Here is a 9,893-nt window from a genome sequence, read left to right on the forward strand (position 1 = left end):
AATTACGACTGATGGACCGACGACGAGGTTTTAGGCTTTATTAAGCTTAAATTCAGAGGATGAAATCCAGTGGGAACTGTAAAGTCGCGCGCAGTCCTACGTCACCGGACTGTTTGCCTAATCTTCACGGTACTTTAGACCGAGGTGGAAACGCGGCTAGCAACAGGTCTGGGGGAAAAAAAGTTCCTGGTAAAAAAGTTCCTGGGACAAACTGTTCCAGGTAATTTCGGTGGAAACGCGGCAAAAGTAGAGGTTTGTTTGCAGGCAGCCAATGAAGACCCTAGATGGGCATTATGCACTTACATTATTACAAACCTACGTAGGGTTGTGCAGGAAGGCTGGAATTACTGACGACTCATATCAGGCAGTTTTTTTGTCTTTTGGGAGACAATAACTCCATTTATTGTGCACTTTGACCTTTGTAGTGCTTTACATAATAATAATAATACATTTATTTTATATAGCGCCTTTAAAAGTTGCTTTCTCAAAGCACTTTACATAACATAACAACAGAGAAACTACACACTTTAAATACAAAAAATAAACAAAAAATTTAAATCAAGTAAAAGCAATCCTAAAATAAAATGTTTTAATTCACAAACTGCTTTATTACTCACTGCATGAAAGGTAATGTCTGAAAAAGCATAAAAAGGGGCACTTTAAAAATGTCAGTGTGAACGCTAAGTAAACTAAATATTTAATTTTCTTTTTTGATCCGGACCAGAAAAACGAAGAGAACTGAACAGATCATTTTAAAACGCTAAACTCCGGGAAAGTTTTCAGTCCAATGATCCAGTAAGAGAATTCATTCACACAATCAGTCCAAAACAGCACTAATGTAAAGAAAACCAGGCTGATTACATCACAGATGGCAGAGAGAACAGAGGCTCACATTGCGTTTTAAGTAAATTATTCATTCCAGTGAGTGTTTCGCTTTAAAACATGACCTCTCTCTGTCATATTATGCAATTGTTTCTGAAGAGCGCAAGCCCTCACACATCGCTGAACGAAACGTCAAGACATTCCACCAATGTATGGCCAGATGATACGCAAACCGCGTTTCTCGGCTAAAGCAAACCAGCGTCTCGCTAGTAAAGTTTTGAAGGATTAGGATTACAATCAAGGTAAATACGAGTAGTACAGCAAGCATATATTATAATTTTAAAATTCGTTGTGCATAGAGTTCATTTATCCAAAAAAAGATCTTCTTAAGAAGATCCAGTCAGTAAGCAAACACATAGCAACATGCTAACAACCACTCAGAGAACCTTAGCAACTGAATACCAATGCCCTGGAAAACACCAACCACCATTTCACAGACAAGCACCAGTCACAATTTAAAAAATCTAGTTTGGGAATGTTATCAAATGTGTGAAAGTAATCCAATTTTTGTGTGTGTGAGATAAAACATTAATGAATCATAATAAAAAGAACATAAAGGGAGTAGAATGACTTTGATGGCTGTGTGCTGGAGCTGTGGCTTGTACTCCCTGGTTTTAATGATATCATACCTCGGATATTAGTCATTCTTTTCTTCATTCTTATTTTGGACTTCATTGACATTTCCACCTCACCGAGCCCAACACCCACATACTCATTAGTCAGCGTATCTTTCGACCCCCCTGGTGTCAAAAAAAGTCAAATTCTCCAGTGGAGGAAACAAATGTGGCAAACGGGCCGGCAGGTCCATTCTAAAGCTCAGTTAAACAAACAGAGGAGGAAGTGCGGGGTACACGCACACCCTTTATTGTGCTGCCGTGCATCGGTAAAGGAAAACGGAGGGAAGGGGGGAGTATCTGGACTGGAAAAACAGCTCTGTGGAAGATAGAGAGCTGAAGTCAGACACAAGTGCTTCCACACCCACTGTCACTCAAGCTGACGGAGGCGAGCGACAGGCCTCATTGTTCCTGCCCATGGCGTGAATGCCACGCGGAGGCTGACACAGATAAGGGCTGAATGCATAGCTGCGTGTGAGGGAAGTGATGGTGGCCACTTTGTCTTTGCACCCAGACTTAAGGGGCTTTAGAGCTGATTACCAAAGAGACCTGCAGGTAACATGTTTATCTGTGGACATTATCACCTGCTTCCTTGCAATGATGTATTGAGTGATACTGAGGTTTACTGGACAGACCGGTTCACGTGCACTTGCTTAAGTCACACTTAAACTGTATGCATTTAATTGCATTGGATACAAAATATTAAACCACATGGAATCTGCAAACAAATTATGCATAACTAGTAACAACATGCATCACACACACCCTAGTCAATTTCAGACATTTCACTGCCTATCCCACAATAGTGTGTTTGGTTTTGCAGTGGACAGAATAAAAATTGTGCCTTTTGGAGTGGTTTAAAGGAGCATATCATATATAAAATTTTAGTGACTACATTTTTGCTTGGTTGTCTCTAGAGCTCACTGAAATCTGTTCTAGAGCACCATAGTACATAGACTTAGTGTCTATATGATTTCTTGGTTTTTGAAAGAAGTCTCTTATATTCCCCAAGGCTACATTTATTTGATCAAAAATACATTAAAAACAACAACATAGTAAATATCATTACAATTTCAAATAACAGTTTTCTATTTGAATACATCTTAAAATGTAATTTGAATTTTTGCTGAATTTTCAGCATCATTACTTCAGTCTTCAGTGTCACATGATCCTTCAGAAATCCTCAAGAAACATTATCATCATTGATGTTGTGCTGTTTAATATTTTTGTGAAACATTTTTTTCAGGATTCTCTGATGAGTTAAACTCAAAAGAACAGTATTTATTTGTAACAGAAATGTTTTTGTAACATTATAAATGTCTTTACTGTCACTTTTGATCAATTTAATGTGGCCTTGCTGCATAAAAGTAGTATTAATTACTTCAAAATGATTACAAAATAATCTTACTGACCTCAAACTTTTAAGTAGTATTCCATGACCTGGAATTAGACATACAATTAAAATAATAAAAAAGGGTAACAATTTCTAAGGGTCCATTTATTAACATTATTTAACTATGTAAGTTAACATGAAATAACAATGAAAATTATGTATTATCTGTGTTGATGTTAATTTCAACATTTACTAATACGTCATTATACAATCAAAAGTTGTGTCAGCATTATTTAATGAGCTAACATGAGGTAACAATGAACAGTTGTATTTCTGTTCACTAAAATTAACAAAGATTAATAAATACTGTAACAAATCTATTGCTCATTGTTAGATCATGTTGATTAATGCATTAACCAAAGCTAACAAATGGAACCATATTGCAAAGTGTCACCAAAACATTTACTCTAAGTGCTATTTTCAATGTTTCATTTCTAATGTCTGATAAAACTCTTTTACAGATATGCAAAAGTCCAGTCAAGGGATTGATGAGGCTCTTGCATGATTTATTTGATGAACTACAGGAATATTAATAATTATAAAAATGTATTGCTTGCATATCCTAAACATCCTTAGCACTCAAAAAGATTTCGATTTGCTGCAATGCTGAAAAAGAACTGAACAATGGAATTGAGCGACTATCCTTTGGTGTTCTGAAAAGTTCCAAAACCACTGTACTAGATCATTAGATATGAAGTTGTGATACCACTGAACCTGATCTGACATCAACGTCCTAACTTATACACGCTGCTGGTCATTGACTGACCAGCGACATAGTTTACAGACAGTTATTTTGGTCAGTTTCCAAATATCAAATACTGAAATGCCAGTTTGATATATCAGTAGATTGAATGCAATATAAATGCAATGACTTTCATGCGTTAAGCGTTGCTTTTTGTGGCCACAATATGCATAAATACAGTTTTACCACTTTATGTCATCAAGTTTACCACGAATCAGACTTTAATAGTAATCCCATATTAGTGTAGCAGTATGGATTATAGCTTGTAACTGTCCGAACCCTACAGTCCAGACAAAACAGATCGCTGATGAGTCTGACAGCGTGACTGCAGTGGATGAGTGAAGCATTCAGTGTTGACAGCTGTGATAAACCACTGACAGCTTCATTACACGCAGAAACCTGCTCTCACTGCTCACATTATCGCATAAACACAACCAACTGAAGCATTGATAAGCACAAAACAGCGCGCGATGTAAAAACATATATTCGCGGACGCTTATTTTGCACGGAATCATCAGTAAAAGCTCAAACAAACATTGCGCAATCCGTTTTAGGAATGTAAACACGGTACCTGTACAAACGGCGGAATCCCGCGTGCGACGAATGGAATCAGAACATGCGACAGAGAGTATGAAAAGCCCCGTGGCGGAGGAGAGCTGTCTTCAGCATTGCCTGAAAGAAAAAAAAGTTGAACAACAAGTTTGATCTAATTTATTAACCTTACTTACCAACAAGTAAAAGGAGAACAGTCTCTCTTTCTCATTTGCTTTCTTTCGCAAAAGAGTGAAAAATAGTATTACATAACAATTACTAATTACTCTGGTATTTAAAAAAAAATTAACATCCACCAAATGTTGATTATCAATTGTTTATTGACTGGAAAATTATAATTAGCCTAAACAAGTTTATTTATTTATTTATTGAGGCTATTTATTTGACAGTGGTGGCTGATAGCAAATTAGCAATTTGGAAGATCATCAGTGTGAGAATATTTTAAAAATCTTTCTGACATTTCAATTATTTATTTAATCTTTTTTTTTGTTTTGTTTTTTTTTTTGTTTAGGGGTGGTTGGATTGGGGGATGTAAAAAAACAACAAAAAAAACACTTGCATCACAATAACTGTGATTGTCAAAACATTTGGTAACTAAACAGAATTTTATTAAGTTTCGGGACAACATGTTGTTGACATGGTACAATGGTAGCCTAGGCAACTGTTTTTATTATTTCTTGACACAAATTTCACAATTTCATTCAATTCAATTCTTGTGATTTGATTCCGATCTTGATTCAATATTGATTCCTTTGGATAAATAGGCTATTTGGTAGATACATGTTAATTTTTCTCAAGAAAAAAAAGGCCTATCTTATAATAATGTAAACATATAGAGCCCTGTCAGCTTATTAAAGGTCAAAAATAACAACTCAAATGAAATATAATGCTGATTTTATTAAAACAACGTTATCATTTTTTAATGATGTAAGTTAAAATATAATAAATATTTAATATAGTGCACAAATTTAGCAAACTACTCCTCTCTATAGCTAATTTTACTGATGTAGCCTAAATGTAATATTGTTCTCCAGCTGTTTTATTGACCTCTTTCCGCGATTGAAAAACACTGATTGATCGATATTATGTATAAGGCATATTCATTTCTGTAAGTTGTAGGCTACTGTATCTTTTAACATGTCTGTTGTTTATTCGTGTTTATTAATTATTAATTATCGGTTCACGAGCCGGTTGAACTGAGGCGCTACAGCCGTCTGTCATATTTACAAGCGCCAAAATTGTATTTATTGTTTGAATTTCGTAATAAAATTGACTGAATCTGAGAGCTGAGAATTTGTTTCATATCAAAAGTAACCTGCTCTGTCTTGTCTGTCGGTGTCCTCGTTGCCTCACGATTTTTGTCTGCGTGAGAAAATGGATGCATGGCGTGAGAGAGAGCGTTTAAAAAGTGTCAATTGCGTGAGTCTCACGCTGAATGCGTGGGAGTTGGCAGCTCTCTCCCTCAAGTTTTCCAAACCTGTATGAATTTCTTTCTTCTGCTGAACACAAAGGAAGTTATTTTGAAGATACAGTAGGCTATGGGTAACCAGACAGTTGATGTGCCTGATTGACTTCCATTGTAGACCTATGGAAAAATGTGGAAGTCAATGGGGTCCCTCAACGTAACCGACATTCTTTAACATATCTTGTTTTGTGTTAAGCAGAAGAAAGAAATTCACACAGGTTTGGAACAACTTGAATAAATGATGACAGAATTTTCATTTTTGGGTGAACCTTTAAGGATTTGAAAATCATAATAAATAAATGAGCGCTCTCCTCCAAACAATTTGAGAAGCTTTAAGAGTCTTTCTGATTTTACTATTATGGCATCATGGTCATGTTTTTCTTTGGAGTACCAAGTGAAAATGCTATGATGAAACTGCCTACCCATACAGAAAAAAAAAAAAATTGAAATATATTTTAAAGTGTCAAAAAAATATGTGGCATATATTCCAAATACATTGAAATATATTTGCATTGTTGTTCACTTATAGGCTATTTATCATTTTGAAATATATTCTGAAATATAACAAAAATATATGATGTTAAGTGTGAAATATATTTACATTTATAACATGTAATGTAAAATATATGACAAAATATATGGTCATAAAATGTTTAGCTTGCTAAAGAAGGGTCGAAAATGTATTATGATCATAGTAATTCCTCTACCTTTTACCCTATACACAACAGTAGGCTACCATATTTCACTACTGTATTATGACACACAGCTATAATAAGTACTGCACTTACATTTAAATGACTGCAATGTAAAATGACAGATAGTTGCTTTCCTACTATTAGGCCATATTAGGTGGCACATACCTAACACTAAGTGCAATTATTAGATTTATTGTTGTGTTTTATTGACATCTTTCCTGAAGTCATTTAAATATTGAAAATATGCACAATATTTATGATGCAAGTATAAATAGTGACACTCCAACAGTGAAGTGAAAATGTTAACTTTTTAAATTTCAAAATATATTTCAAATGAAACAATTTGCAAAAGTTAAAACATATATGAACATATATGTTGTTATTAAATATACTGACATAAATATATTCACATATTTAACTAAAATATATTTTCAAAAAGATATATATATATATTTACATATATTTAACTAAAATATATTTATTGGGCCAATTTCGAATATTTGCATATATTCCAAAAATATATTTCAAAATATATTTTGAAAATATATTTCAAATATATTTCTTTTGTGTATGGGTAAAAATGACACAAACCCTCTGAAAAGTCCCCCTGCTCGGTATAGAGCAGCTACTCTGCAAACAGTTCAGGTCTTTTTTGTTTCCCTCCTCTATTTCATCCTTTCTCTAATTGAGAAACCAGGAGGGGGAAAGTCCACTCTAATCCACAGAGCACATAGCCGCCTTTCATACTTGCACCGGGTGAGAGAGAGACCTTTATTTGTACGTTTCGATCATGGAGAAGAGGTTTCAGGCTCAGCTGGGTCTGAGCAAAAAGATTAGATGTAACCAGAGCAGTTTAAACCTCTTTAGAGGCCCTGGATTAGCTCAACTGAGGGTTACTCCATCTCTCCATGCATCTCTTCATCTCTCTTAAATGAGACAATAAGATCCACAAGGACACAGGTGCTGCGCAGAATGTTGAAGGAATGTGAGGCGATCTATAGATGAGGAAATTTAAAGCATTAATACACTTTTTTCAAGGTGGTTCTGAAAACCCATCACGGTGAGAGTCTCAAACAGCGTGGGAACAACCTACTAACTCACACTTCTCCACTCCATCTTTTAATAACATATAACTCTTTCTATTTCTGCACTATACTGTCCACAGAATCAGAATGCAATGCACTTGACTTTATGTTCAGTGTGACAAATGAACTGAATTAAGAACAATTTAACTATTTAAACATTATATTAAACATGATATTAAAATAAATACACTGTATTTTAATTATATATAAATGATTAAGGGTATATTCAAATATATACAATTAAAATAAATGTAGCCCAAATAGAAAAAATATTACCATATTTATTGACAATGATGTAGAATAGTATTGTTTAAATAGTTTATTATTGTTTGTGATATAATCTCCATTTGTAATGCACAAAATCTGCATTAATACAAAATATATCACAAGCTAATTTGATCATAGAAAGGCTCGGCCGACCAACCGACAGACAGACAGACAGACAGACAGACAGACAGATAGATAGATAGATAGATAGATAGATAGATAGATAGATAGATAGATAGATAGATAGATAGATAGATAGATAGATAGATAGATAGATAGATAGATAGATAGATAGATAGATAGATAGACATACAGATAGATAAACAGATAGATAGATAGATAGATAGATAGATAGATAGATAGATAGATAGATAGATAGATAGATAGATAGATAGATAGATAAACATACAGATAGATAGATAGATAGATAGATAGATAGATAGATAGATAGATAGATAGATAGATAGATAGATAAGCATACAGATAGATAGATAGATAGATAGATAGATAGATAGATAGATAGATAGATAGATAGATAGATAGATAGATAGATAGATAGATAGATAGATAGGCAGATAGACAGACAGACAGATAGATAGAAAAACAGACAGATAGTTAGATAGATAGATAGACAGATAGATAGATAAACAGACAGATAGACAGACAGACAGACAGACAGATAGATAGATAGATAGATAGATAGATAGATAGATAGATAGATAGATAGATAGATAGATAGATAGACAGACAGGCAGATAGACAGACAGATAGATAGAAAAACAGACAGATAGTTAGATAGATAGATAGATAGATAGATAGATAGATAGATAGATAGATAGACAGATAGATAGATAAACAGATGGATAGATAGACAGACAGACAGACAGACAGACAGACAGATAGATAGATAGATAGATAGATAGATAGATAGATAGATAGATAGATAGATAGACTCATACACACAGACTCTATTAAATATATAATTGAACCAGAAATTAAAATGCATAATGCATCATGTTCCACTTACACTGATCAGTATTCAGTAAGCTAGTATTCTATTCGGGCCGTCATGGAGTGATGAGATGCAATTAACGTAAATGGAAGGCGGCAGGCTGGTGACCCTGCAGAGGGGGCCCTTAAAAACGGCATCTTCTGCTCAGACTGGTCAGATGCCATGCCCCACGTAACCATTAATTATTGGTGCCATCTCAGATTACCCACAATATACCACAATGCCAGTGAGGGAGCGCTGCGGTCTCCCTGGGCCTGAGGAGGGGGCCGAACATTGTCCATCTTGATGGTGGAAAAGGAAAGGAAATCCCTTGGCTCTCTCTCGTCACAGGGGCGTGTAGGTCAGCTTACAGCTCATCACTAAATTAGATAAGCTTTTAGTCAAACAAGCCTCTCTTTTAGACCAGTCAGGCATGAACTTGATATTACAGATCCTTTTGAAAAATAACTACAGTAAATACTGCACATTATGCACTTCTAATAGTAATACATTTACTCACATTTTACATAGCATCTGTGGCTCTGTTTTGTATTTGTACATTATTAGCCGTTCAGTGGTACATTATTTACAGTGACGTAAAAATTGCAGCCCAGTTAACAACAAAGTGTCGGCCCAGATCCGGCCCACATCTGGTGTGTGTGGATTCCACACCTACCACTTGTTAGTAAATTGAACCAAGTAATAAGAATTAAACATTTTAAATGTACAATTTAAAAACATTTCACATATTTTAAGTTTAACGTGATCACTTGTGTGTCACACTAAAGAAGCTACATTACAACGAAATCTGCTCTATTCAACATATACCTTCAACATGATATTTTCATATAGCCTACATCAGTTATTGAATGCACATCTCATTCAGAAGCATTCATTTATTTATTAGGGGCCAAGCGCCAGAGGTGTGGGGTCTTCTTCTTATAATTCTTCCGCTTTTGAGTTTATGGTCTCTGGTCTCTTTTGATTCAGCGCATCATGCCTAGTCGAACAATACCCAGTTTTCCCATATTGGCCATTTTGGGCATCGGCTATTTAGAATTTTGTCTAAAATGCTATATTTGCTCTGAAAGTACTCAAAAAGTTTTGTGAGAGTGCCACCTTGGTCAAAAGTTAATAAAATTTCCAAAAATGCTAATTGTCACCTTACTCTGACCACACCACATCAATTTTGTAACAGCGCCACCTA

At 34.9% G+C, this 9,893-nt stretch overlaps 1 protein-coding gene across 2 annotated transcripts in view; it reads right to left on the reverse strand.

Annotated features, from left to right (window-relative positions):
• The window catches only part of gnb1l (guanine nucleotide binding protein (G protein), beta polypeptide 1-like), a 29,181-nt gene extending 24,903 nt beyond the window's left edge, over positions 1–4,278 (reverse strand). The window contains exon 1 of one of the 2 annotated variants that reach the window (XM_084114120.1): positions 4,203–4,278. The gene's annotated coding sequence lies outside the window, so the exon portion shown is untranslated. Of the gene's footprint in view, positions 1–2,908; positions 2,934–4,202 lie in introns of those variants that run through there. The other variant, XM_084114121.1, reaches the window with a different exon arrangement.
• Between the last annotated feature and the right edge of the window lie 5,615 nt (positions 4,279–9,893).

This window comes from Abramis brama (genome assembly GCF_963993115.1).
Source record: "Abramis brama genome assembly, chromosome: 5".
NCBI classification, from domain to species: Eukaryota; Metazoa; Chordata; class Actinopteri; order Cypriniformes; family Leuciscidae; genus Abramis; species Abramis brama.